This window comes from Paramormyrops kingsleyae, chromosome 5 (genome assembly GCF_048594095.1).
Source record: "Paramormyrops kingsleyae isolate MSU_618 chromosome 5, PKINGS_0.4, whole genome shotgun sequence".
In the NCBI taxonomy this organism is placed as follows: Eukaryota; Metazoa; Chordata; class Actinopteri; order Osteoglossiformes; family Mormyridae; genus Paramormyrops; species Paramormyrops kingsleyae.
This window is the reverse complement of record NC_132801.1, coordinates 27943762-27971591: the sequence shown is the minus strand read 5'-3', so window position 1 is coordinate 27971591 and position 27830 is coordinate 27943762. Positions and strand designations below refer to the sequence as shown.

Below are 27830 nucleotides of genomic sequence, written 5' to 3'. Positions count from 1 at the left end.
TTACATGTTTGTAATGGACTCTATAGAACCCTGCTAGGATTATAGACCTGTGTGTAATGGGCTTATAATTCTGATATTAAAATAAAAAAAGGATATAAGTATCATTGACATTCAGTTTTCTCTGGGCTTCATCTTGTGCTTTTTTTAAAAAAAATAAAAAATAAAGGCTCATTTGTCTGCGGATATTTCAGATCAAAACATTCTAACTTGGAATATAATAAAATAAATCAAGCTGCAATGTTATTACTGAAGCTCCAATCTTTGCAGCATTCCTCAGCAACACAGATTGAATACACCCAACTCTTTTTCATTTCCTCATTTTATCTGTACGCCAATCCCATAGGTAAACGGAGACGAAGGCAATTCTGCCCCAGAAAAGGATATATTAACTCAGGATAGGGGATTGTGAAGATAAGGCCTACAGAAGACTTACACACAACATATGTGCTACTGATTCGCTTGGAAAGGATTTCAGTGGTGGGACAGATATAAAGAGGCTGGATTAGAGGTGCCAATATTTCGTGTTGGACATAAATTCTTGTCTTTTATCTAAACTTGAGAATGGTCTTAAAATGTCACAAAATTTCAGCTACATGAAAAAGGATTCTGGCTTCGATTTCTACGCCAAACAACATCAAAACCAAACAACATCCCCCAAACAACATCAAAACCAAACAACATCCCCCAAACAACATCAAAACAGAATTTAGGACTTTTCCGCTTCAATACAATTTAATACATATATGAAATATTCTAAGAATATCTTTGTCCAGGTTCAGCCTCTCTAGTCCTGCTTTTAAGTCCATCTACACTCAGTGGTTCTTTATTAGTTTCACCTAGCTGGTACCAGGTAGGACCCATGTTTGCATACAGAAATGCTTTAAGGATATACAGTATCAGTTCTGTATTCAAAGACTCCATTCTGCCCACCACTGAGCTGTTGTTTTACACAAGTGGCCTTCCTGGTTGCTTTTACAAGTCTGGCCATTCTCCTCTGACCTCTTTCATTAATAAGGTGTTTTTCAGCCACAGAAATATCCCCTGCCTGGATGTTCTTTGTTCATCAGGTCACAACCGTAATACTATTCACACATCCACAAAGTACCAATGGTGATACAAAAACAGGGCGACACAAAAGGAAATGAAAATGCATTTTATTTGTCTACAATAAAATACATTCAGTGTATGAATTTTTTTTCCTCAAAAAACACCCTGAAACAAAAATGGTTTCAAACCTGTTTCAAATATGGTCTCAAACCTGAAACCATATGTGTTTTTTTGATTTAGCATATATTATTCGTTTTACATAGGAATGAAGTTTGGTGTGATTTAGATGTTCAATCATGGCAAATAAAGAGAATGAATGTATTTTCATATTCTCCATCTTCAGAAGTGCTTTTATTTCATCAGCATTCTAAAAATTTTCATACTTCTTCCCCATATTTCACACTGATTGTTCTGTTTTGTGAGTGTCAGTCCTCCACAGACATGTTATCATTTTATAAAAAATTATTTATGTATATAATACATTCCATGCTACTGCTTAAATAAGGTAAATTAGGAACTACATACTGTACATTCAGTAGGTTTCACAGAACTACGGTTCACAGACACCTGCCAATGTCAGTTTCAATATTGCTCTTGAGAAAAGTATAGAAGGTAGAATTTGCCTGTTCCCTTCTAATTCTCTTCTGTCTTCACTTTCCATGTGGCAGGCATGATTCCTGTCAAGAAAAATATTGACAGTTTTTGCTACTTAAATAAAAGATTTCTCCCAAAGAGAGCTATTAGATTTATTTAAAAAGTCATTTAGCTACAATAAACGTTTAACTTACTGATATTTCAAATATTATTTTGTTACTCTTAATTTTATGTTTGTTCACATACGTATTGAAAGTGAAATTATAAACAAAAATGTTTGCATCATAAAAAAACTGTTTCTATAAACAATACACAAATATTCATGTTAAAAAGGCATAACATTTTGGTTCAGAATCTTGGAATTAAAAAAAAATCACAATAAACAAACACCTTGACTATATGGACATTTTAGGTTTTCTGGGTCTGAGTTGGTGCTGTGAAGTATGAGAAAAGAGCCCATGTAAATTTAATCATTGGTGGGAAGAGGATACAATGGATGTGTGAAATGCCCCGACATAGACATAAATGGATTTTCAAGAATCATTAAGTTACACCATATAATATACACAAAAATGAGTTTTCTTCCTTTTAACATTGCCTCAAATTTTGTGCCATAGTTAATTATAGGTTATCATGCATATTTAATACGTTAATTTCTTAAACTGAAAAATCAGTACTCAAACAAACACACACAATCCAGGGCTCTGTGTAGCTTAGAGATCCAGAGCTCCACATGATCATCTTGGACGTAATGGTATGATGTAGTACGTCAATGTGGTGTTACTCTATTCGACTTCCATGCTTTTACAAACTGAACCTGTGAGGTGTCAGATTGAGAGAGCAGTCCCCCACCACTCCCCTTCCTAAGTATTGCTCACTGAATATTCACCAGGATGGAGCAGCAGGCTTATGGCCCTGGCCGCGAGTTCAAACGCCTTTCCTGGATCCCCTCGTTGGTTGTAGTTCAAGTTGTCCCTGTCCTTCACTGCACTCTGAGGGAGGCTGTGATGTGGCCTGACGGAAAGATGTGCATGAACAGAGTGATATTATGCTTCTTTTTTTACATTTCCCCAGCTTTGACCTATCTTTTATTTTTTTTTTAAAAGAACATTTTTCACTCGTTTCCTTCTTTTGACTTTTGCGCTTTTGCTTTTCTGTTGAGATAGAATTTACAAGCTGATCCCACACAGGGTTTATTCTGAGAATGAAAAAATGACACCAAACCTTGAGGCTTCTTTGATGTGTTCGATGTGCAAGGTAAACAAACATGCAGTTCCAGATACAAAAAATTGCAGTGTAGTTAGCATACAATGAATAAACAGGGTCAGCTGGGTGACTGCTGTCTCGGTAGGAATACCAAAGGCTGCTGAGTTACAGTATAGTAACATGTGTTTGGGGCAGGAACTTACGTGTCAGTGCTGGCCATCAGCTCCTGTAAAGTACAGTGCTCATCTCAGCCAAGTTTGGCAAAAAGAACTCTCCATATTAAAACACCTGTCAGTTTTCACTGTAGGTGGTGAGAATTAGGAGTGGAAAAACAATGAGGTATGTTAGCAAAAGGCATTGATAGTATCAACATGATGCTCTATGATTATTCTGTGGTATATACACACATTCATGGTTTGCTTTAATGTCTGGAGGGACATTCTGCGATTCAGGGATTGTGGTACTGATTTTGTTTCACCTGCCCTGCATTTGTTGTGTAATGCATAGAGCTGCAGGTATACTATTTTACTGTGTTTGTTTAACCCCTTACAAGTTTGATTTTAGCCCCCTTTAGCCTCTGTATCCTCTTCCCCCTCCTTTCCATTTTTGAACAGGATTGATCCTTTTCCTATCCCGACCACATGTGGCTCTGTTCACCATCAAAAGGTGCTTTTCACAACACATTTTAATATATTTTGTCAAAAAGTGTTGACTCAACAATGTTTACTGTCTCTCTCAAAGTGTGAAACACTTGCTATTAAGAACCAAACTATCGATAATAATTGAGAACAGAACTGAAGTGAGCTGTAATACACAAGCGAACTGAAGTGAACTGAAGTCTCATCTGTGTAACATATATCTTTTTTGCAAAAAAATAAGAAGTTAAACTACGAGACGAACTGAACCCACACACATTTTATTCTGAGAACACAAATAGCCCCACAAATCCCTTTTTGGTATTCAATGAGCTGTTTATGGTTCTATTTTCACAAATTTAGAATGATGAATCGAAGGTGCACTCAGTAATCTTTTCAGTGCAGTGAAGGTCATGAACACACAGCCTTGTGGAGAGCAACACTGAAACATACATCCAGCACATGCTGCACGAAGGATCCAGATCGTGATCTATTCATACTCTGGGTTCATCATGGACTTTCTGCATTGAAATGAATACCAATCTATTGCTTAGAAAAGGCAAAGAGGCAGGCAAAACACAGAAATAAACTGCAAATGTACAGAGAGCCAAACAGTGTCCTAGACCACAACAAATGAAGTTTGGCACTAGTAGGCAGAAAGCTGCTGTGATGCACATCCAGAATATTCAGCAAGTGACCAGAATTGCACAGCATTTGTGGGAGAATTCCATTTTTAGAGGATTCAGCACACATTGTGATTGTCTTCATGCTGTTCTGACAGATCTACTGTAGCCCGGTGACCAATTACATTATGACAGCAGCATTCGTTCATTTTGAAGCTAAGTGTCATTATAACACAATAACTCAATGTTAGCACTTGCTACAAAATCACCAACATCTGAAGGAAATATGATAACAATATAAATGGCATCATATTTTAGTTATATAACTTATTTACACCTTATTCTACTGCTTCAAATCTAGCAAAGTTTCTGTATTATTTATTACCTCCTACACATCACTTCTTCACAGTCTTCCCTCGTTCCTTATTAAAAATAAATTAAATTAACTAAGAAATACATCAAAGACAGCTGATTCATGTAAGTACCTACCAAATAAAGGAGACAGCATGAAGTATTATAATTGGGTGTTGGGGCACCATGAGTCACGATTCGTTACCTAAGTGTGAAGACCTCTTTCAGCTGTTCTTCTGGAAAGTCTTATAAGTGATCATCTGGCTTGAAATCAGTTCAGTCGGAAAGCCTAAACATATTAGTTAAGTTTTAATCTTATCAGTCTGTTCGATTACCACCAGTCTCCTTCCGACTGGGCTTCTGTCATATTAGCAATCATATTAGACATGGTTTTCCAGAACATGAATGTAATCACTATTAATTATTTGCTTTGTCTTTGTCCTCTATGCAACTGAAAGTATCAACACCACACACAGGACTGTATAACACCACTGACAGAGCTCTTCTTCATGGGAAAGCAGCAATTAAACTGGTGGGTTTCTTTAGTCAAACACAACACAAACATTTGTCTACTTTAAATGCTCAACGGACAGTTGTCCCTGATCTTTGCATCACTGTATATGTATAAATGAATTATGCAAAGCAAAGAAACCATAATATTAGCTCTGTGAAGTTCGTCATGGAATATACTTGACCAAACAGCCAGCGGATGCCTCAGATTAACTCCTCTCAACTGGTTTGACTGTGGAACCCCGAGAAACATCACAGCAAATGAGCATGTGCTTTCATCCCCAAGCTGGTGATGTCCTTCCTCCAAATTATCACAAGCAATATAAGGAAACATAAGGAAACTTTGGTGGAGCTTTGTCACTCAAACTCCAACCAGACACAACAATTACCGTATCTTCAATTTCCTGCAATCTCATTTCTTTCAGATACGTCAACCTAAACATGGCTTCCCTGGCATTTTTATAGATGGCATTTAACTGGATGTTAACTGCTCAGTCAACTTGGCAGACACACCTGTACGGATGCACCTGCTTTCAGCATACTCACTATACTTCATTTACTAAAGAATTTCCTTCATTTTATCAGTTATTTCTAGAAAGTGGTGTTTTTCCCAGTAGTCATGCTGATTCTATTGGCCCTTTGGAACATGTTGCCATTGAAATTGACATTGTCCTGGATATGCCTACAAATATATAATTCAGTGTATCCAGTATAGCTGCCTTCTACATCACACAGCTCAGTTTATCACTTCTGTAATCACTAATGCAGTGGTCTGAGTGTGTTGCTCTCAGTCCAGAAAGACCTCATGATGGACATTTGATCTCTTTCCATCAGGTAAGGTTTTTCACATTTGCACATTGACAAACCCAGGATGATGACCTAGTTAATTAGTTGAAATGTATCTATTGTATGTATTCCAGTTTCATCTACAGTCCATTCTATTAAGAAAGGCCATTAAATATGACAGATTAAAACACTCATAATGAAGTAATTAATTTTGAAACATATATTAATCCATCTATCATCTAACTGGTTTTTCCTGGTTGGGGTGGCTGAAGGGATCCTGGAGCTTATCCCAGGGAACAAAGGGCACCAGAATCGCATTCTCATACATGAAGTACATACTGTAATCAAACTGAAACATTTATTTTGAAATAATTTTCATACTGCTTCTGTTCATATTTCAATATAAAATTTCAGAATTATGCTTTAAAAAACCTTTTCAATAATATCTTCTTCATTTCATAAGTACACTTTTCAGAAATATTTGACATTTCACATAATTGTGTTGTTTCCTGACATAACATTACAGTACTTCTGGGTAACGTTCCCAATTAGTTCATGCAGCAATTGAAAGCTTCTTTTGGATGAGTTCATGGTGCCGTCTGCAGGAAAACTACCTTGCTGGAAAGAGTCAGATGGGATGTCTGTTTGATTAGTGAGCAATTACAATAACAGTAGTTTGCAGAAAAAGTGAAACATTATGCTTTCATAAGTTTCAAGACAAATTATATTTCTATGGTGTCACAGAACCATGTGGCAGATTGTGTGAGGCTTTCTGCTAATGATCAGTTCATATAAAGATATGCAGTGTCTATTATTTGCATTATTATATCTTAGGAACAAAAGATCAATGCCAATGGAATTAATGAACCATTTCCCACAGATTCCAGTTTAGGTTGTGAGGAAGCAGTCATCTGCAGCCATTCTCCAGTCCTGTGTAAAGGAGATTATGGGTCACTGGTTTGATGTATCGTACATTTCAGTACATCAGTAAGCTGATTAGAGAGGAGAAACAGGACTCATTGGAACAATAACAGTTGTAAAAGGAGTGCATGTAGAATCCATTGACAGATGATGCATTTAAGCCTATTAGCCAGAAAATGCTTCTTTTCCAGAAATTTCTTACATTTCTTAGTGTAGCCCTTTCACCTCGATGTGATTGATTTTGTTCACCACGACCATGATATGGATGACTGACTTTTGATGTAAATATTCAAGCTGGAAATTGTGATTGAAATCCTTGAGGGCAACGAAAGAGAAATATTAATAATACAGCGAATGGCTTCATCTGTGCCTCATAATCTCTGAGGAGATAAATCAATCATAGTTACTGCCATGCGGAAATGGAGGCTTGGGATCATATTCACTCCTTAAACTGAAGCTCCGCAACTCGACCACCTTCAAATTCATACTGACCTGCCGCTGATAAGTAGAGGGGTTTTAAAAGAGATTGCCTGCTCAGGTTCCGCTCATCACGTCTTTGGAACCTGATGATTTGATCCTAAAGCCACTGACTTATTTATGGGATTAGAGGACTTTTCAATCAGTAGAGATACTAGTGGCACAGAGATGCCTGATGAACGATTGCACAGAACGACACACAGCAAGAGATGGAGGTGTTATGGAAAGTTTGCCTGGGTCCTTTTTTTCATAGAGGCCAATTGATGCCATCTTCTGAGGCTACTACCGTACGAATCCAGATTTATAGTCACTGCTCTGGCTTTACAGCTGCTCCAGTGCTAAGGGCTTCAATCTACCCTCATGTCTGTTGAGTTTATGTCTCCCCACGTGATGTTACTCTCTGGTTAGTGTCTCCAATGACTATGATATGTCAGTTTCCTGTGATGGACTGCTGTGAGTCCCAGCTGATTCCTGTTGTAGAAGTTGTTTACTTGATGTTGGTGATTAAGCAGTTTATTAAGTTCTTCATTTTCAGGGATAAACTGGGTGGGAATACAGCCAGTATGATAAATGTTAATACAATTAAAAAAATTCACTACATTGAATCTGTCACATTGCATTGGGTCCTCCTTACTCCTTGTAAGTTCTACATTACCTTGACCTGCATTTTTTTGTATCAATTGAAAGTTTCAGATGCCTCATAAGGAAATTTGATTTGTCCCTGTTGTAACGCATCACAGACTTTATGCTCTAGAGGACCTCTTTTCCTCTCCATGCTTATCTCTTTTCCACCTGTAGACTGTGCTATTACAGAGCGGGCTGAAAGCGCCGAACATGGCCTTTTCTTGTTTTAATTTATCACTTTAAATTTGTGACTGAAACTACAGATGATTGTATACAATAACATATTTCTAGCAAGACAGGTCTGTAATTCTAGCTATATATCCCCCAAAAGTTACTGATATTTTCCCAAAAGTAATTCATATTAAAGCAAATATGCTGCTTACTATGTATAATATTTTTACTTCGATAATATGTGTCAAAGTAATTTAAATACCATGAATTAGCCAATATGTGCTCCAGAATCAATAGCTGAAATGTATCAAAGAGTAAACTTTGTGAGAGAAATCATTTTATGGTTTTAAAAATTTAGGACTGTAAAACATTTTAAACTGTATGCTACGGTTTTCCCTAAATTTTAGCAAAAATTAGCTTTGAAGTGTGAGTTTTGCCATATAGGTTCTGTAATCCCTGGAACAGTGAGCACACAGACAGGTATCATTCAGCAGGATATTGTAACTGGAGAAGGGTCCAGCATTCAGCTGTCTTATTTCTGAGCAGTCTGCCTTCAGCAGGATTTTGCTCACCCATCAGGATATAGCCGCTGTTCACTGTTGATCATTCCTCATTACTGGTTGTCACTTCTTGACAACATAACTTGTATTCCTATGCCAGCTGAATAATATAGTCTCATTTTGATTTTTTTCATATGTACCACTCTTCCATTTTAAATAATATACACCTTGTTCCAAATAAGCACCGTCTTGCCTTCAGGTGGCTCAGGATAGACTCAATCACAGAGATTAAAATATTAGCAATTATCAGAGTCCTTAACACAGTCAATAGCTGAAATGTATCAAAGAGTAAATCAACAAAGAGACTTATTTTATGTGCATTTGCGCTGCAATGAAAATAAAATATAATGCATTTTAATCATTATATGCTAACTGTACTTCACTTGTGGTATACAGATTAAAATGCTAGGTATGTTCTTGTCATAGCGCGCAAATGCACATAAAATAAGTACACATTTGCATTTTACAAACAATTGATTGTCACACGTAAGGTGAATGCGTACTTGTGTACCAGTTATGTCCATCCCTGTATATGGCTCTTCCTACAATAATTGTTTCCATCTCTCCTCCACAATCCATGCTTGATGTATGTGTGGCTCTCTCCTTCCCTCAGTAAACCAGGAGCCAGTGAGGAGTGACTTCTGATGTAAGATGAAGTGACAGCACCTGTCATATTAGTTCAGGGTTTTTTTCCTCTCCCGTCTTTACTATTTTTTCCCCCTTTTTCATGCCAAATAATTAACAGGATCCATCTGACATATAATTGCAAATTGATGACAATAGATAGACTGCACTTCTCCTTCCATATCCTCCAGCCAGAAGACTGCCTCGGGGTTTAAAAGAAGCCTTAGGAGATTATAAGAGGTAAGTGCTTCGGGGATCAGTGGAAATGCGTACACTCCCCCATCCCAGTCGTGGAGGAGAGCAGCAATACCAAGTAGGATCCTGAGGAGAGAACCTTGACGGAGACCCTCCCCTTGTGTGGTCCCCTCCCTGGAAGGAGATGGCAGTGAGGCACAAGAAGGAACCCTGTCATAAATCCTTTTTGATCCCACCCGTAACCACACACAAGACTAGCTAATAAAAATAGACCTTCAGCTGCTGCATGCAGACACAACGGTGACATATCCTTACTCTTCAGTGATTAATGAATGTACAGAGGAAGCTGGGACGCTCCAGTAACAATTGTTACTCCCCACAAATTGCAGAAAAGGGCGGCTCATCACAACCCAATACCAGGACAGTTCCAAGAGGAAAGACCTACTAAAGTGTAATGTTTTGTTTCTATTAGCCCAGCACTCATGCAGATGAGGTGTTAGGAATGCTAAATATTTAAACTTGTGACTGTCCCAAAAATATAGTTATGCTCCTTCCATCAAAACAGCAAGGAAACTCTCAAGCTTATCTAATGCACTTGCAGTTCAATGTGATGCCCAGTTTAAAACAGAACACACAAGAGAGGTCTAGCCATGCAGTTTATCCAAAAAAACAACAACAAAAAGTAGTGGAAGCAATATAATAATATAAATGGAAGAGAGAAGTCTCACTATAAGTTACCAGTGCCATTGTACTGTTTTTGATTCTTCGTGCACAATAGATAAGTAAACAAGGTGTATAGATCTGATGCTGATATCGATTAAACATTGGATAAATAGTGATGAGTTTGACTTACTTTTATTTGACATTTAACTAAGGGCTATTAGTTTTGTTTCCCGTATTGCTTGACGTCTGAGGGGAAGTTTGCATTCTGCATTTTTCACCCTCCTGTCCAGTTTTCACTTGGTCTTGGCCACATACCAGTTGCCGATAGATCGATTTCTCTGACCCAACTTTGTTAATGCGACCTCGATCTCGACAGTATCACAAACACAGTCGTCTGCAACATCTGAGGGCAGCCCTACAATCAATGCGGTGAGTTGACCTCACTGTAAACCTGGCTAAGTGTGCTGTTAGGCAAAGGGAGGGTCATTGGGTTTCCTTTTTGGTAAGGGACAAATGCTTGCTGCTTAAGTTTAAAAATCAAGGAGAGGTCTGAGAGGATATTTCTGTGGCTGGCCAGTTATGCATTTATTCTCAATTTTGCGTCCCTGGACAGTCCCCTCACAGCCTCACTTTGCTGTTGGCGTTCCTGACCACCAAGGCAAGACTCTCAATGGCCCATTTACTACCCTGCCTCATTTCACCCTGACTCCTAATGTGCAGATGGGTGCTGGCTGGGGATCGTCTTGCACATCCGAGTCGTGAACTCTACATTTGAGAGTCAAAGGAAAAATATTTTTAAAATAATAAACCTCTTTAAAAAGCACCTATAATAAGCAGAAAAAAAGTAAATGTCACCTTCTATTATTACCTGAGATGTAGTTTCATAATCTGTGTGGGTCATGCACCAATTTCACAAGCTCCACTCTACCAAGGATTCTGGTGAAATGCTTGACTGTCTAGTGTTAAAATTCTTCCATTTCAAATATACCATGACCATGACCTGGTGTGACTTTGTCCTTTGCTGTAAAAACATATTATTAAGCTTTAGATAAACCTTTGCATGTAATATCATAACATTACTTAACACTTCATAGTTAAGGTGTTTGCCATGAAAGACATTTGGTGGAAATGTTATCAAAAGATATAAATATGTTATCAGCAGAAATAAAACTCTATAATGAAAGACAAAAAAAAATCCTATCTCACGTATATTTGCATTAGTTTGAATAATATGCCCTCGTGACCCTGTACTGGATAACCAGCTGGAAGATGAGTGGACGGATGAATGGGATGCAAATTGTTCCAAATAAAAGTTCATTTAGATAGAAATGAGAGACTTTCTACAGTAGGAGCATTTGCTAAAATTCCTTTTTTGGAGGTCTCTATCCAGAAAGCCACATTTAGAACTAATAATAAGTTAAAAAGAATTTAAAAATTTTAAATTTAAAAATGTTACTTTTAAAATATTTAGTCTATTTTTTACACCTTAATCATGGCTAAAATGGTGACAGTAGCAGGAAATATGATTCACTGAACTGAGCATAAATTGGATTCTGCAGTAGATCTTTGATAATGGACAACTTTTGCTTAAAAATATAGATATAGTGACAAGAAGAGTAATTTACATGAATATTGATGTGCACACAAAAAGTTTGCAAGCAACTATTACTGCAAACATGGGGACATTAAGCTAGAGCAATGATCACCAACCAGTAGACAGAACTACAGCTCACTCTCGACAGTGCAATCGGCATAGCAAAGGTATAGAAAAAGTATATTAAAGGTATATCAAATTTCTTGTCTTGGACGGGGGGGGTCCAAGACAAGAAATTTGATATACCTTTAATATACTATAATATACCTTTGCTGGGGGGCACCCCAGGCTTTGCATTACTGATGGAATTTGGCCTTTGAGGGAAACAGACGGGGGAGGGATGGGGGGTTATGACCCCCCCAGTAAACGAAACCGGCTAATACAACCCCCCCCCCCCCATAATCGTCTACCCCTAGAAGGGTGGAGACCTCAACCCCCCCCCCCCATAATCGTCTACCCCTAGAAGGGTGGAGACCTCAACCCCCCCCCCCCAGCGTTTAAACCAAAGGTTTGCCCTTGGCTGGAGTTATGATTTGCATTTGATTGCTGTTGTCTGAGAGGGTGCCAGACCAAGAAATGACAAATCAGAAGGCAAAGCTCTACACAGCATGTGACGCCTCTCTGAAGCCAGCTCCCCAAATGAGTAACAACAGAGTGATCACACTCGGGATGTATGTGCACAGTGGAAGTTACTCTATTGTTCAATTATTCCTGGTGTTTTGGGTAACTGTGGGGCATCACATAATTCTGCCTCTCACTGGCAACTGAAGAGTTAGGAAGTGGTACAAAATAAAGCAGTTAATTGATGGGCTACATTACAGTCATTATATTTCATTGGAGTTCTCTGTGCAGAGATTAGGATGGCAGGTTATTTAGTGTATTTGATAGCCTCTGCTGAATGCTGGGTATTAGCTGAGAACACAAGTCACTTAGATAGGGCACAAGTCCACTTAATGTCCTCTCCTGTCAGGTTTATTTCCACCAAGTGGGATGCCTTTCAAAGATAAAAATATAAATTAAAAAAAGAAGCTGACAAAATGGAATCCAGGGAGGAGATAAATGGGACCACAACAAAATAAAAAAAAAAAACAACTCCTGAGAATTCCAAACTGAAAACGGGCTCCACAATTTGGTTATTGAAATAGGTTTTGATATCCTGAACTTTGTTGTATACATTTTAGTTTACTTTTTCATTATCTTATCATATACCTAAGTATTCTGGTGTCACTTTACTTGAGGGGGTTCAAGGAACTTAGTAACTCAGTCACTACTGAAGTACAAATCATGAAAAAGTATAGTTTGGATGAAATAGATGAACCGCTATGATTAATTAAGGATGAATGAACATGGGATCACTGCGTAACTAACACTTAGTTTGTGGTTAATTAAAGCAAGAATTAAGGGTGTATTACTGCATTATTTGTGTCCTTTCAAGTAAAGTGGTACCCGGATTTTTTGATTGGATAAGTCACTGCATTTTCTCTAACTCGTTATAAAATGGTGGACAAAACCTGAATATCCTAATTTTTCATGAGTCTAAGACAAAACAGAATCTGATATTGGGTTCTATCATTTATATGAGATGCATATTATATGACATTCCAAATGGAGGAAATTAATTTTCAGCAGTCGAGGGACTTCATTCTTGCATTTAGCATGGGTATTACTGTGTATTATCTTTTGTATTAGAATATCTAAGGTAAAATGTTAGTTGTATACGTATAGGGATGAGTATTAAGCAGAAAGACAGCGCACTGGAGTTGTATGCAGTGGATAGTGTTGACTTAAGAAAATGTTCTGTAACTGTATGGCCTGGCTTCAGTAATCCAATCCACAGCCGACTGCCTGTCCAGCTTATTGAGTTAGCAATCGTAAACTCCACAATCATGCTAGAAACATATTGGTTAAACTGAATTATATACTACTATACCAGTGTAAAATCTTACAACATGTTATTAAGGATTAACAACATTTCTTGACTGACAGCTTGTATGAAACATCCAAAGGAAAAAGTGAGTGTATTAATTTAACCTCACAGGCAGCAAATGAGCAATATTGTGTTGCTTCTAAACAGCTTGGTGCATTACTTTAGAACTTCTCTGGAGATCAAATCTGAATATATACCCAAATGAAACATCACATTATTACACCCAAGCCCAGTCGTATCTAAAAAGTGACAAACATAAAAGAAGAATACTGTGCTTTGTTTGATGCTCCCTTCACAGTGAAGAACTTTCCCTGGGGAACCTGATTGCAGATATGACTTCTCGATGCTCAGATGATGATGTTCCTGAAGAAGACATGTTGGACTGCAGGGCACAGGAAAGCGAGAACATCTATCAGCTGGGGAAGGTGCAATATATAACTTTATGCTTTCCATCTTTCTGTCACACTTATGATGTTCAGTGGTCTTAAACCACATTTAATAATTATGAATTTGATGATTATAAACAGTGTTTTGATCACATATGGTATACAGCTCTGTAAAAAGAGACCACTCTACATTTTAAAAAAAAATCAGATTTTTTAAATCCTGGTTTAATTCTGCTTCTGCTGGCAGAAGGCTATGCTGAGCAGCAGGCTGCTTTCAGACTTAAAGTTTCTAAGACAGTGGTACACAAGATCAAGGAGAAGCAGGAGCCACTGGGAACAACCAGGAACCTGCCAGGTAGAGGGCAGAAGTGACTTTCCAATGTCAGAGATGGTCGTGCCTCATAAATTGGAGGATGACCTTCAAAAAGAATGGGAAACATTAAGTGCTGTAAAGCGCACTGCTAGGACAACTCATAACAGGCTCCTAGAAGCAGGACTGGAGTATAAAAAACTAAAGTAAAATTTGCATTTTTGAAAAGTTTCTCAGATGTTCATAGTATTCACAGTACCAAGCCAACATTAGTAATACTGGCTTTGTAAGAGTATTTTTTACCAATTGCTGTTAAAATTTCATAAATTGGATAGCTATGCCTTGAATGGAGGTAAATTTGTATTTATTATAATTAATTGTCAGACAATCTTATGCATCCGTGGGAGACTATGCATAGTGTTCTAGATTGTGGTCTATTGGAGAATAAAAATCACACCACATATTTAAAAAAATCATTTATGCACTTAACTTGCCTGCATCCATTGAATGGGCAATTTAGACATAACAGTCCATCCAATCTGTATGTTTTTGGACTGGGGGGGGACACACAGAGTGGGGGTGGGGTTATATCTCCCCAACCCTACATGTGTGAGGTGACACTCCCTGTCACTGTGCCCCCCAAAACAGTGCTACAAATTATTGAAAGAAACCTTGGAGGTAAAATAACAGGGTCACCGGCTTTGAATATAAAAACAGAAGTATGGGGTGTTATTACTGATGCAAATTTTTTGTCTTTTTAACTGAACAGGAATAATATTACAAAGGTCATTTTGAAAAAATCTGTCCCTTGAGTCCCTCCTCTCACAGTAAAAAGCCGTAAACACCTTTGTTGTCAGCAGATTTCGTTTCCTTTTCATGGTCAGTGCAAGAAAAAACACTGTTTACCAATTGCAATGAATGCAGCATGTGTCCTCTCCCAAACAGAGAAAAGGTCACACGCTGTCTGTTTTCAAAGAGCAGAACCTATGCCCTTCACATCCTTGGGGTCATATTAAAAGACCTTAACACTTTAGCATTAGAATATATCACTGGATGAGTTTCTGTATGTTTTTTTATTTTAGGTCTGCACAAATAACAAAAGTAAATTAAGAAAAGCCCCACGACCCTGTACTGGATGGACGATAGATGGCAAGGAGGAAAGTTATAGTAAACAAGCTTTTATTTTTAAGTACCAAAGACTTGAAGCTATGTAACAGTTTGAAATCTCTTCAGGTCTGTCTTTTTAAATTTCCTTTTAATTAAGATTTCAGTCTCTGCTATTGTTTGCTGCTATTTAACTTCTATGCATTGCTACTAGGGATTTAAATAGATTTTCTTACCCAGTTTGTTACACCCTGCCCGTCATGTCTGTCTGACCCTCCTGTCTCCTCCCTAACGTGACCCTGACGAGCCACACCTGTTACTTGTTACCCCTCATTAGTCTTTTCATTTGAGTACCTGTTTGGCTTGTTAGCCCCAGTCTGGTCAAAGAAGTCAGTCCCCTTGTTGCCTGTGCCCTTCCTGATACCAATCTTCCTGTTTTGATCCCTCACAGTGCTGTTTATTTCCCTGTTCCCGTCTCCCCCATTCTGTTTGCCAAAAACTTGCCCTCGAGTCCGCCCATCATGACACAGTTTGATACTGTGCTTATTATTTATACTTATTTGACTTATATTATCATTAATCATCTTGTTTTTAGCTGTATTAGCATTTTTCATAATTTTCTTTCCATTTTTTGTTCTATAAAAATCCATTAGAGTATTTGTAGTCAGCTGTATCTATGCCTGGACTGTTAACCACATAGAACCTGGCCTCAGTTTTCGTGGTTAAATCCTGAATGAACAGGCTTGCAAAATCTTTAATCGGTTGATTCATAAATGTAGTTTATCATAATTACTCTTGTTGCATTTAAAATGAATGACCTATATTTGAAATTAGCTAGCAATGATCCACTTCAAACACAACAGAATGGAACAAACAGAAATAGTAGATTATTATTATTATTATTACTATTATTATTATTTATAATAATAATAATATTTATCACGTTTCGGTGATTGCGTCCCCCCATGAAAATCATTGGCCACCCCTTTGAAAAATTTCTGCTGGCTCCCCAGCCTGATAGGTAATTTCATTCTACAGTATTAAAAACTCTAGACTCAGTGTTTGATTTGCAGCACCATTCCATCCGTGATTGTGGTGTAAAACTGCAGCAAAGATCTAAAGCCTGCCAGGCAATTACTGTCACCAGCCTCTACACTGCAGTTAACAAAGCTGCAAAGTTTTATGCAAAGAAGTAACTTTTTACTAAAACTACAATAACATGTATAATTTACAGATTGAAATAAAAAGATAGCAAGTAACTAGAAGAATAAACTATATCTCACATCATATAAAGCACATTTAAACATGTAAATAATTCCTGAACAAGGTACAAATAAACTCAAGAGTGAGACCTTATTCAGAACTATTTGGTGCTGAAATGTATTCAAATATTATTTCAATCTAACATCAATCTAACCCAGCTTTTGTGTGTAATATATATTAAATATGTCATTGATATACTGACACTCCTGCTACGGCCCTTGACATCTTGGGAAAAGGGATAGAGCAACAAAGTAACAATTAGCATAAAATAAGAAACTAAGCGAGGAACAATCCTCCCAAAAGTAACAAGACAATAAGGCAACAGCAGTTTATGTTCAGAAATAAGCTGGAGGAGAATTTGATGTGTTTATGGGATGTACCAAGCTATCATGTCCGTAAAATGCTGGACAGTATCCAGTGCGAGAATTCCTAATCTTTTATCTGGAGTCTGGTAGCATAAAGCTGCAGGATCAGCTCGCATTACAAATAGATTTGCTCTTTTCTTAAGGGTTTGTTCCCTAGTGAAGCATCCGTATTTGCACTTGTTCTTGGTTTATCTGGAATGAGATGCTCTGAATATTGGATTAGTCCAGATAAATAACTAGCATATTGACACTTACCTATGCTGTCTCGGTGGATGTGCATTAGCAAGTCACCCTTTAGATGAGGGTCTGGTGCTTCCATACAGCTGTGTACAAGTGGATATAATCATCCATCACCCTCTTCTCTACACTGTCAGGAGTACATTAGTTTGCCTGTTCCCAGGAGCTCGACTGAGATTCCCCGTCACGGATCACTTGGCAGTTTTAATGGCAACCTTACAACTTCTTGAAAAATGTTTCATCGATGCACAACACTTAAATTTTTTTGTATGTATTTAGGAAAGCTTTTGCTTTTCAAGTGGATTTTTCTCAGTGTGGATAGAGGAGAGATGGGTCAACATGGTTCTCTCTTATACATTCCCTTGCTAACTGGAAACTTACAAGTGTCCGGATCGGTACCCACCCAGCCCTTTCTCATGTGTCATCTCCTTATTTGACCAGCTGGCCATCCCATTTGGTGTTACCCTGGTGTGTTTTCCAGCTTCTCGTCCTGCCTCATTAGTTGTGCTTATAGTTGCCTACCTGTGTTATGTTCTTCAGTTAGTCATTGTGATTCTGTGTTTTGGTTCCTGCGTTGCTCTTTTATGGCTCACTTACCTGTGGGTCCCCTAGATGTGTTTTAGTGTTTTTTTTTTCTCTTATGTTAGTTCATGTTGGTACCTTGCCAAAGGTCAGGATCCCTTTGTGTTCTGTGTTGCTGAATTAAACCCTTTTGTTGAGACCCACTATGTGGATGGTAACTCCTTCACCAAGCCCTGCCATAACAATAGGACAGTCTAGTGAAGCTTTCGTATTTGTGTTCTGTCACCACTGAGTTTGAGTTGAGACAAATTAGGATAAATGATGTGTGCCCAGGTCACACAATTTTACATAAGTATACTCAGGTTTGTAAGACATTCCTACTGAAACTAAAGAAGCTGAGTCATAGAGATAACCATGTGTTACACATGGATAATAATTCACAAAGTGACTGGCAACTAGCCATTGCACAAAAATGAGACATTTTAATGAAGTTATTGATAATTCTGCAGATTACATTCTGTAGCCCCAGCGAGATTTAGATATCCCAGCATGCCCGTGGGCAATTGTAAATAGCCCCTTTCTGTGCACTGTAAATAGCCCTTCTTGTATGGTTGTTCTTAATAGTTGTATTTGTATTGTGGTGTGTAGGTTTCCCCTGTGTCTTATGTGCACCTTGTCCAATCCTCACATGTCCTAAGCATAATCTCCCACTGTGTGTGTACCTTATAGTTCAGTGCCTGACCTCCCTGTCTATCGCTTGTGTGTTTGGTTTGGTGCTCGTTGGGTGCCTATTATAGTCCTGTTAAGTACTGTAATAAAAGAGTGTGTTCTTCCCAGCAAGCAAGTCTCCTCATCCTTCACTGCTCTCGTGATGCCTGAGTCTGCCCGGTGCTACAATACTTTGTCATTATCAAGTGACTGTAAAGGCTTCCAGGTTCAACATTTTTGGGAAACAACTGGGGAAGTTGACCTGGGTGTGAGGGGGTTGCACATCACTGGACCCTGGTTGAAGTAATTTTGTCCAGGGCCCAAGCATTTTAGGTGCTGGCCCTGAAGGCATCATTTTGTATGGCGAGTTAGGAGCTGGTCAGAGTTCTAAAGCAATAGGGAGGTGTTGTCAAAAGACATCAGTTCTGGAGTACAGCACTGGCATTGCAACAGTCATTTCAACCGATGATCTCATTAAAATAACCCATATAACAACTGTTTTAATGCTTTGAAAGACAATGTGAGGTCATAATCAAAGAATTTTAATTCACCTTTGACAATACACCAGCGTAGAACTTTGTTATGTGCAGAGTAGAGTACTCATGTCAGTAGACTGTTGAAAAAACCTACGGACTGCTTGTTGAATGAAGAGAGACTCTAGTCCCTATTTCAGCCTTGAGCGCAGAAAAGATTGTGTAAACTATTGAGGAAAAACTACTGAGCATGCAGTGTGTCAAGGTGAAGGGAAACTGTCATCACGAAACTGGAAAGAGCTGGGTTGCTATGGAAGAAAGAAATGGATCGTCATCACACTCATAGTATCATGGCTTAAGGGAATTCTTCTACCCTTTTGGGTGTAGGATGATCAAATTTTTTCATACGTTTGTAGGTGTGTGTGTGTCCGAGTGTGGGTGTGCAACAAAGTCTTCCCTGTATCCATTTTACATTAGGTTTTGTCTACAGAACAGACATTCATCGTGAGCAACAAATGTCCAGGGTGGCAAAAACAAACAAACAAACAAATAGAATAACAGCACCTAAAAGCATGTATGATTTTGTAACCAGTGAGTGACGTGGGCTGCGTCACTCACAGGTCACATGTTGGGCTGCAGTATATGGGCGACTGGTTAATAGGATTACTATGGCAGCGTTCCGCAAGTCCAAACACTCTGTATTGTGCGGGGCTACGTTGCGTAGGTAGATTGTTTACGCGGTTACCATAGTAGCCTCCATAATCAAGTTTCCAACTTTGCATAGCTGTTTCTGCTCTCGAAATTTTACTGGTTGGCATTGGTGAGGATAAAAGACGTGGGAAGCCGGTGGCGTGGTCCAGGGTTCCTTTGGCATTTCTCTAAATGATGAGGATCGTTGTGAGCTGCTGGTTCTCCTGTGTCAGGCTGCAGTGCGAGATTTCAAGTTATGATGTGTGGATGGTGTGGCGGCAGAGGCGAAGTGTGTTTTGTTTTTAATAACAACTGATTCCTTTTAGACTTGTTGCCAGGTGGAAGGGGTGCAGGTCTGGGTTTATACTGAAGCCCAGGTAGGATGCATGTGTATACATTGTGCATATAATTATTCGAAATTCATGTGTATCATGGCTATGGGGTTAATTGTGTGCATATGTCTGCAGGAGTTGCCACTGCTGTTTTGCCTGTATATTTTTATTTTTTGTTTTCTCTTCTGTGTGTGATAAGGTGATATGGTGGTTTGTTTTTTTACATTGTTTGTGGTTGTGGTGAACAAATGAGTGGCAATTACTAAGTTTAGCCTTTGAGTACTGTGTGGTGCGGCCTTTTCTGCACTGCATGGAGTGACCAAGGTGTGAATCAATGAGCAGCAGGTTTGTTGTGTGACACTGTGTGTGTGTGTTTGCTGTGTTGGACTCTCTTCCTCCTTCCTCCAGGGAACCACTCTCACTGGTTTACATATTGGCTTTGGTTTGCATGGACTGTACCACATAGCGGGGTTACTGGCTTATGGGGGTAACTTGTTGGATTTAAGGTAGTCTGGGCAAAATGTAAGTGAACGAATATGAAGTCCATTTAAACTGTGGTACCTTAAATCCGACAAGTTACCCCGATAAACCAGTAACCCCGCTTGGTAGTACAGGCCACTGGCTTCTGACCTGTGGTTTTAGCCATGTTTTAATATTCAGTGAATTTACGTTATTTATATTCTTTTAAAGGTTTTGTGTTAATAAACATTGCCCAGTTACTGGGATATGAGTCTCTGTCATTTATGTGATGTAGCTGTACCTGTGGGAACCCTGAGGATAACAGTAATCATACATCTTAAGGGGCAGGGCCTTAGGTGGCATAGTCTGGTCTTCTACCTACATTTAATGACCTAGTATCACAAGGTCACAATCTGAATACTCAAGAAATTACATAGCATATCAGATCAATCCACTCTCCAAGCGATTATCCACTACAGGGTCACACTTTTTAATGTAGCAGATTATAATAAAATTGTTCTCAACAAACTTCAGACTTTGCTGGCTAGTCTGGTCAATACATGCTTTTATCTTCTGTACAAGCATTTATGTTGCCAGTGTTTTCCTGCACTGATTTCATGCTCAGCCCTAACCTTAATCATAAGTAACCAAATAGAATAGAGGACTTTTGGCATTATTAATTTTTTTACTCTACAATCACAGATTTTTATAAAATTGAGTTTCCCTTTGTAGGAACCTAAAAAAAAACAGTACATATGTACATTTCCGTAATTCAATAACAAAATAAGAAATAAAGCAAATAACATGAGCACTAATAGTGAGCACTCCATATTTTACATGTTGTATTTAGTTTACAGATCAACACAAGCATTCCGGAAGTATTTACTGAAAATGTAAGCACTTGTCTTGAAACACTATTTTAGATGTTGACATTTGAACATTTCATTCAAATACCTCGCTAAAACATAATACGAACACCCTTTAAAACACATTTTATTATTTAACTGCACTGAAGGCTGTTTCACATTTAAAATGAACAAAATGTACCTGCCTAAGTTCAGTGTCGACTCCTTCAATTGCTGTTGCCCAGTATCCACATTTACCTATTCAATTAAATCCCGTCCAGATGGTGATATCTCGCTGATTTGCCGCACGGCCTTTTCTCAGTACTATTGTCCATACACTTGTAATCACTGCCTGCTGGCACCATAACAGACCGCACTACCTGTCTCGCCTTGGTTATTTCCACATTAATGGGCCCCAGTCTACAGAGTGGCATGTAATTACTGCAAATGTCATTCTTCTTTTAATAAACGTGAGCATAAGGTTCATCCTCGCCAGTTTCCTCAAGGACAGAAGATCTGGGCTCGCATGCAGCACCTTTCTTGTGCTGCCATTATTTTAACTATTTCAAGTATTTAAAAGAATCTGAGAGTTTTTAAGTATATGCTTGCTTGCCAATGGCAAAAAAGATTTTGTTGTCTTCATCCATGAAGTTAACACCTGGTACATTTGATAGGCTGCTTTCTACACCAGCAAAGGTACGATTATTACATGTTTCTAAGAAGCTGTTCACAGTGGTGAAAGCATAGATTTTCCACGAAAACAGTTTCAGTCACACCTCGTTCACACAGGGTAATGCAGACCTGCCAGCATTTAAGAATTTTACATACCAACTGTAGTATAAGGAACAGTATGATTTTATTACGGTTTAAAATAAAGTTTCCATCAAGTACAGATGGCACAAATGTTCCTCGGTTGATGTTCTCTGAAACTTGATAAAGTGTTATGCAAATTTCTCTTTTTAGCAGTGATTGACTTTTTTTTACTGTGAATGTGCATATTACTGTCTGATATTTACCAGTTCTCATGGTGCTGTGAGAAAAGATTTAATTTCCTTCATCCATGTACAAAGATTACTGCCAAGAGCATGACTTTCTGTGAAAAAATACACTTAAAAATAAAATGTGCGCCAATAGCAGTAACTCTTACTCTCTACATACAGACAATTTCTACAATATCTAAGCCAATTAACAAATGTGCTATATTAACAGGAAGAGATAGGGATGACATATTTTGCTAATCTTAAAATTTCTCAATTTAGGAGTAGTAATACTGTAGAACCTTTTTCTTGTGAAACAGCTAACATTTTACATACGGTGATTTACTGAAAAGCCACAGCTGTGGTAGCCTAATAGTCAGTAAAGCAAACTTGAAATTGAATGATTGATGGCTTACAACGTCATGCCATGTCTGTCTTACCTGCCATGTCTTATTTGTTCATCTGTGTACCGTGATGTCATAATGGGGGATGGGCAGGGGTGGGCTGATCTGGAGTGGCTTCACTTAATGTATTGATCTGTTGTTCAGCCAATTAAAAATTAAGTTGTCCTCCGAAAGGGGGGTGGGTGGGGTGGTTGGGCTATATATATAAAAAAAAGAATGATTGATGGTTTGAATCCCCACCAAGCAAAGTACTACTGAGATACCTTGAGCATGGTCCTCCTTGGGTGCTGAATTAGCTGCCCCCTGCTATGCCACATATGGGTTAAATGCAGAGGACACATTTCATTGTTGTGTGCTGTGTGGTGTGTCAACAATGACTTTTCGCTTCATTTCTTTAAGGCTAGAAAGATACATTTTTTAGATTTTCTAAATGAAATTATTTCTTGCGCACTAGCTATACTCCGGATCTCCAGTGACTCTGAGTAGGATAAGCGGTTTCAGAAAATGGATGGATGGACATTAGCAACTGGTAGTAAGTAGCAAGTTTGTTGACAGAGTAGACAGAGTAATAGATTAATAAAACAAGGAAGAAATGCCATAAAGACTATAAATATAGATTAATGGAGGGCAGGTTGGTTCAAGATTATAATAACATTGTGGCTTAATTGATAATGCACTATATTTCTTATAAACATGAATAACATATAGTCAGTGAGTACACTATATTAATACATACATTCCGCGGGTTACGATTGTCCGTGTTCAATAAATTACATGATATTATTATAACATTTTATTATAAAATAAGCTTTGTGTTAATGATTTTGCCCAACATTAGGCTAATGTAAGTGTTCTAAGCATGTTTAAGGTAGGCTAGGCTGTGCTGTTTGTTAAGTTAGGTGTACTGTATTAAAATGAATTTTCGCCTTACAACAGGTAACATAACCCCATCGTAACCTGGGGAGAGGCTGTACAGTGCAAGGCAGCCTTCCTGTGAAGTACATGGTTTCTAGTTCTGTGACTGCCCAGTTTTAGATGAAGGCACAACACAGCTACTGCTGAATGGTGGTGACCATCAAATCCATTTCCCCATACATCACATCAACCAGTCATATACAATCACCCCACTGTGGCTGCACCCTTCGCTTAATCAATGTAAGCTCTTATCTCTCAAAAGGCTTGTTAACTGTAAGCCACTCCCGGCATTTATGGAGCTGACCTATGTGTACATGTTTAATGTTTGAACGCAGTCTGTCCTGGAGGGGGGAGATGAATGGCCCTGTCAGGATACCCTATTTTTAGGTCTTTGCTGGTATTGGATTCACAGCATGATTAAGCTGGCCCCTCTTTTCATTGTCAGTGTGAAGTAATGCCTCTTCCCACAGCGTTCAGCTGCAGAGATAAGATATGTAACACACATACTTATAAATGCCAGCCGATAACCATTAAAGTCAATTTCTTTATATCCTCAGTTCTTTTCTATGGCTGATAGCCGCTGATGGAAGCATAAGTCCATATTTATGAAATGATGGATTAAGTGTCCATGAGAGTAGCTCCTATTCATGTAAAGCCAATGCTCACAAACTGGCTATGAATATTTGCAAGTCTGTAAACCCTTTGATGTTTTTCCATTTATCAATCCATACGCCTTTTTCAGGGAGTGTCATGGTGATTACTGTGTCACCATCGTGCCCTGTGTGGGATGCTTGCCCATATGTAGTTCACCTTACATAAAAGGAGGACTGTATTGTTAGAGCTCGGGGTTTGATGTACCTCAATCAGCCTGCTAATTCCCAGTAGGGTCCCAAGGACCTGCGGCAGTTTGCTTTCTCTAAAATTAAAAGCCAGCTGTCCTTGGAGACAAATGATTTCATTTCTGTGTGCCCTGCAAATCAGGTAACAGAATGAATTAAATGTTGTGTATGCCTGTTACAAAAAACACGACTATTTGCTTGTTCAGGTAAACATATTTTGTTAGCTAACAAGGTGCAGTGTGTCTGCTGTTCTGCTCATTGACTTTTTTTAACTTGCCAAAACTTTTTTTTTTTCTGTTTTTCCAACTTAGTTGAGTCCTGACACCTCAAATATAAAAAAGAGAGTAAAGAAGCAGAGGGACTTTAACAGCAATCAGTAACAGTACCCAAGGCTTACATCTAAAGGTTAATTTAATTTGTCTAAGACAACATCTTTAATCACAGACCATTACTAAAATTGTGTTCTGGGGGTAAATGGCTCCAAGAGCTGAGAAACTAGACATTGTGCTTGCAGAATTATTGATAAATAATGATACAATTCATTTTCAAAATCAACAATAAGAACAACAATACTTTAAACATGCATCCCAAATATTCTGCAGCAGCCTACTTTCTTTACCATCAGACTAAGAGCTATTTAGACAACGAATATAAAGCCACAAAGGTGAATAAAAATATATTAAATCAAATTAAAACATTATAAATAACTACAACCATTTAAACCAGAGATACAAATTTAACATCGAATAAGTACTTGTTTGCATAATGTACAGTACCAAACAATCTCATGGGAAATTGGTACAGCTTGTAAAGAAAAGTGCAACTATTACAGTGTCATCCATGATAGTGAGCTAGCTTTATGTCATTCTGGACGATTTATGATTCGCTATATATGTAATGCTTTAGATATTTTCTGATCAGATAACTCCATCAGTGAGTATCTTATGGTGATTCTTACTCTTGGACAGGGCTTAAAAACGAAAAAAAAAATCCATTCGGTTCACTCCGAGCAGAATCGATATTATAACGTTTCTGTTCTTGCGTTCCTCATTAAGCAATACGTTCCGAAAACGGTTTTCTAGAAAAATACCGGTTAATAAACGTTATTTTATTACACGGCGCGATAGATAGATAGTGTGTGCCTTTTAATAACATGTTTGGCATTATGTTTACAAATGATTAAACCAAATTCCGTGTTCGTGTCATTTGAACTTCTTGTCTTTAAAACCGAAAGTAAACGAGTTCACCTGGAAACTCGTTACAAATGCGCTAATAATTTTTTAAAAACAATTTTCTTGTTTGATAATACTATAGCGAAATAAGCCCCTTCAAGACCATCCGCTTAACATCCTGACCACACGGCTTAATCTGCGATAAAAACCTGTTGACTTATTCCTTACCTAATATGCATAATAGCCTATTATAGGCTATTTTCACTCAAACAAAGCAGAACTCCAGATAGTTATGATTTTACATTTAATGCATAAAAGTAAAAGAAAACGTAATGCATTGTAACATTACACTGCATTACAGATGCACAACAACAGATTTTTTTTAACATTTAACACAACAGATCAACAACTTAAATTATAATATACCAAATAGTCTACTGGAAGACATTCTGGAGACATTTGAACATGTAGGCCTGTTGTCTTTGGCTTTTTCACTACGACCGCGTCTAGAGTCGTTTGTCCATCAGCTGCTGACCTTTTATTGCTGGTCGACTCAACATACTGTATTTCGTTGGATGTTTACGTTGAATGTGTCTCTGCAGGTTACCGCCATGATTCCCAGCTATTTCTGCCCCGCATCCTTTAATATTACAGATCGATTTATCAGACGATTTGTCATATGAAAAAAATTGACGAAAGGGATTTTCTTTATGGCGACCCATCTAAAAACAATAGACAATCAGTAATTATTTTTTGTAATTTTAACTACAAGTTTTAATTAGGCTACAATAACTTAAACCTAAACATACCTTTGCACATGAAACAGCCAGGTGCTTGGTAACCTTAAGCTCGTCGCATCAGAAAGGGCTCTGCTTATGACGTCTGCTTCGCGGGCATTTCACGTTGTATGCGTCACCGTCGCATTTGCGCACACAATTTGAATTCGTGTTTTTGGTCTGCCAAATTGATATAATAAAGAGAACGATAAAAATACCGTTATTAACCGGTTAATTTGGAATTTCTGTTTCCGTTTCTGTTCAGAACGATTAAAATTGATTTTGTTTTCGTTTTTGTTCCTGTTCAATGTTATTTGTTTTCGTTTTTCGTTTTCGTTCCTTGAACCGGTTCAGAGCCCTGCTCTTGGATAAACAAAAAGTATAGTTATGGTTACCAAATTGATGTAACATACATTGAGAATGTTCTAATCACCAGTAAGAATGACTATCTTGTCAGGATGTGGCAGCAAGAGAGATGCATATTGTTAATTTGGTGTATCCGTTAATGAATCGAGGCTTAGGAAGAGAGCATGCAGTAGCTGATCAATTCTCCAACACTGACTTCTGAAAGAATAAAACCCAGCTCAAATGCATTTTAAGACTGACACCTCTTGATTAGGATTTCCACTAAATATATAATATCCTCCGTATGTTATTCACTATCAGTGTTTATCGAAATTAATATGCATTCATACATTTCAATGGCATTGCAAAACTGCCAATCTGCATCTTAATGATATGAAATCATAGAAAACTAATTATGCCTTACCATGGAATTGCAAGCAAGTTATGTATTTAAACAGATGTACAAAAATTACATTTGATGACAAACGAAAAAATGCATTCCTTTTCTTTTTTTACGTTTTCTATAATAATTTGACTGCCTATACTGTGTCATTCATATAAATGCGTGCTTTTGCTAAATGCAGCTACTTTGAATTAGCTCTGAATCCTTTATATGTGGCTGTGATGAAGAAATGGCAAATCAGATTCAAACAATATGCTGGTGATTAACACTAAGGGAACCAACTGCGACCATAACATCATTTTGTGACAAATTATGTTGTCAGACTTGATGTTGAAGCATTCAGTTTAATAACTTTATGAAGTTTCAACTTGATGTACAATCTCTGGGGATTGTCAGAAAAGTGAGAACATCTGAAGGATAGGCAATTGAAAAATATCTGTCTGTCTGTCTGTCTGTCTGTCTATCTATCTATCTATCGTTAGTTGCTTAGTTTCTTCCCACGTATCCAGCATACCTGACTGCAACATAAGCTCATGTTCTATGACACTCACCCTACCTATCTGGCATTAAAAAATCATCTGTTTATTTAATCTGTTTTCCAGTTCAGCTGCATTTCCAAAAATTTCCATCAGTCATCAGTCAGACTTTAAAGACTAACCTGATGTCATTTTCATGTGTTGTGCCATGTGGTCTAATCTTGTCTAATCATATTCACGCCTTTAGCACACCACCATCCCAAGCTCTTGGCCATGAATTCTTACCATAAACTGAATATCAAAATATATTTTAAATTTTTA

The 27830-nt window shown here is 38.0% G+C and overlaps 1 long non-coding RNA gene across 1 annotated transcript; it reads right to left on the bottom strand.

Moving 5' to 3' along the window:
- Window positions 1-1406: 1406 nt before the first annotated feature.
- LOC140590902 (uncharacterized) lies at window positions 1407-26582 on the bottom strand. The gene is made up of 3 exons (XR_011991799.1): window positions 26309-26582; window positions 13779-13890; window positions 1407-1724 (listed from the first exon to the last, which is right to left on the bottom strand). It is a non-coding gene; the product is annotated as an uncharacterized lncRNA (long non-coding RNA).
- Between the last annotated feature and the right edge of the window lie 1248 nt (window positions 26583-27830).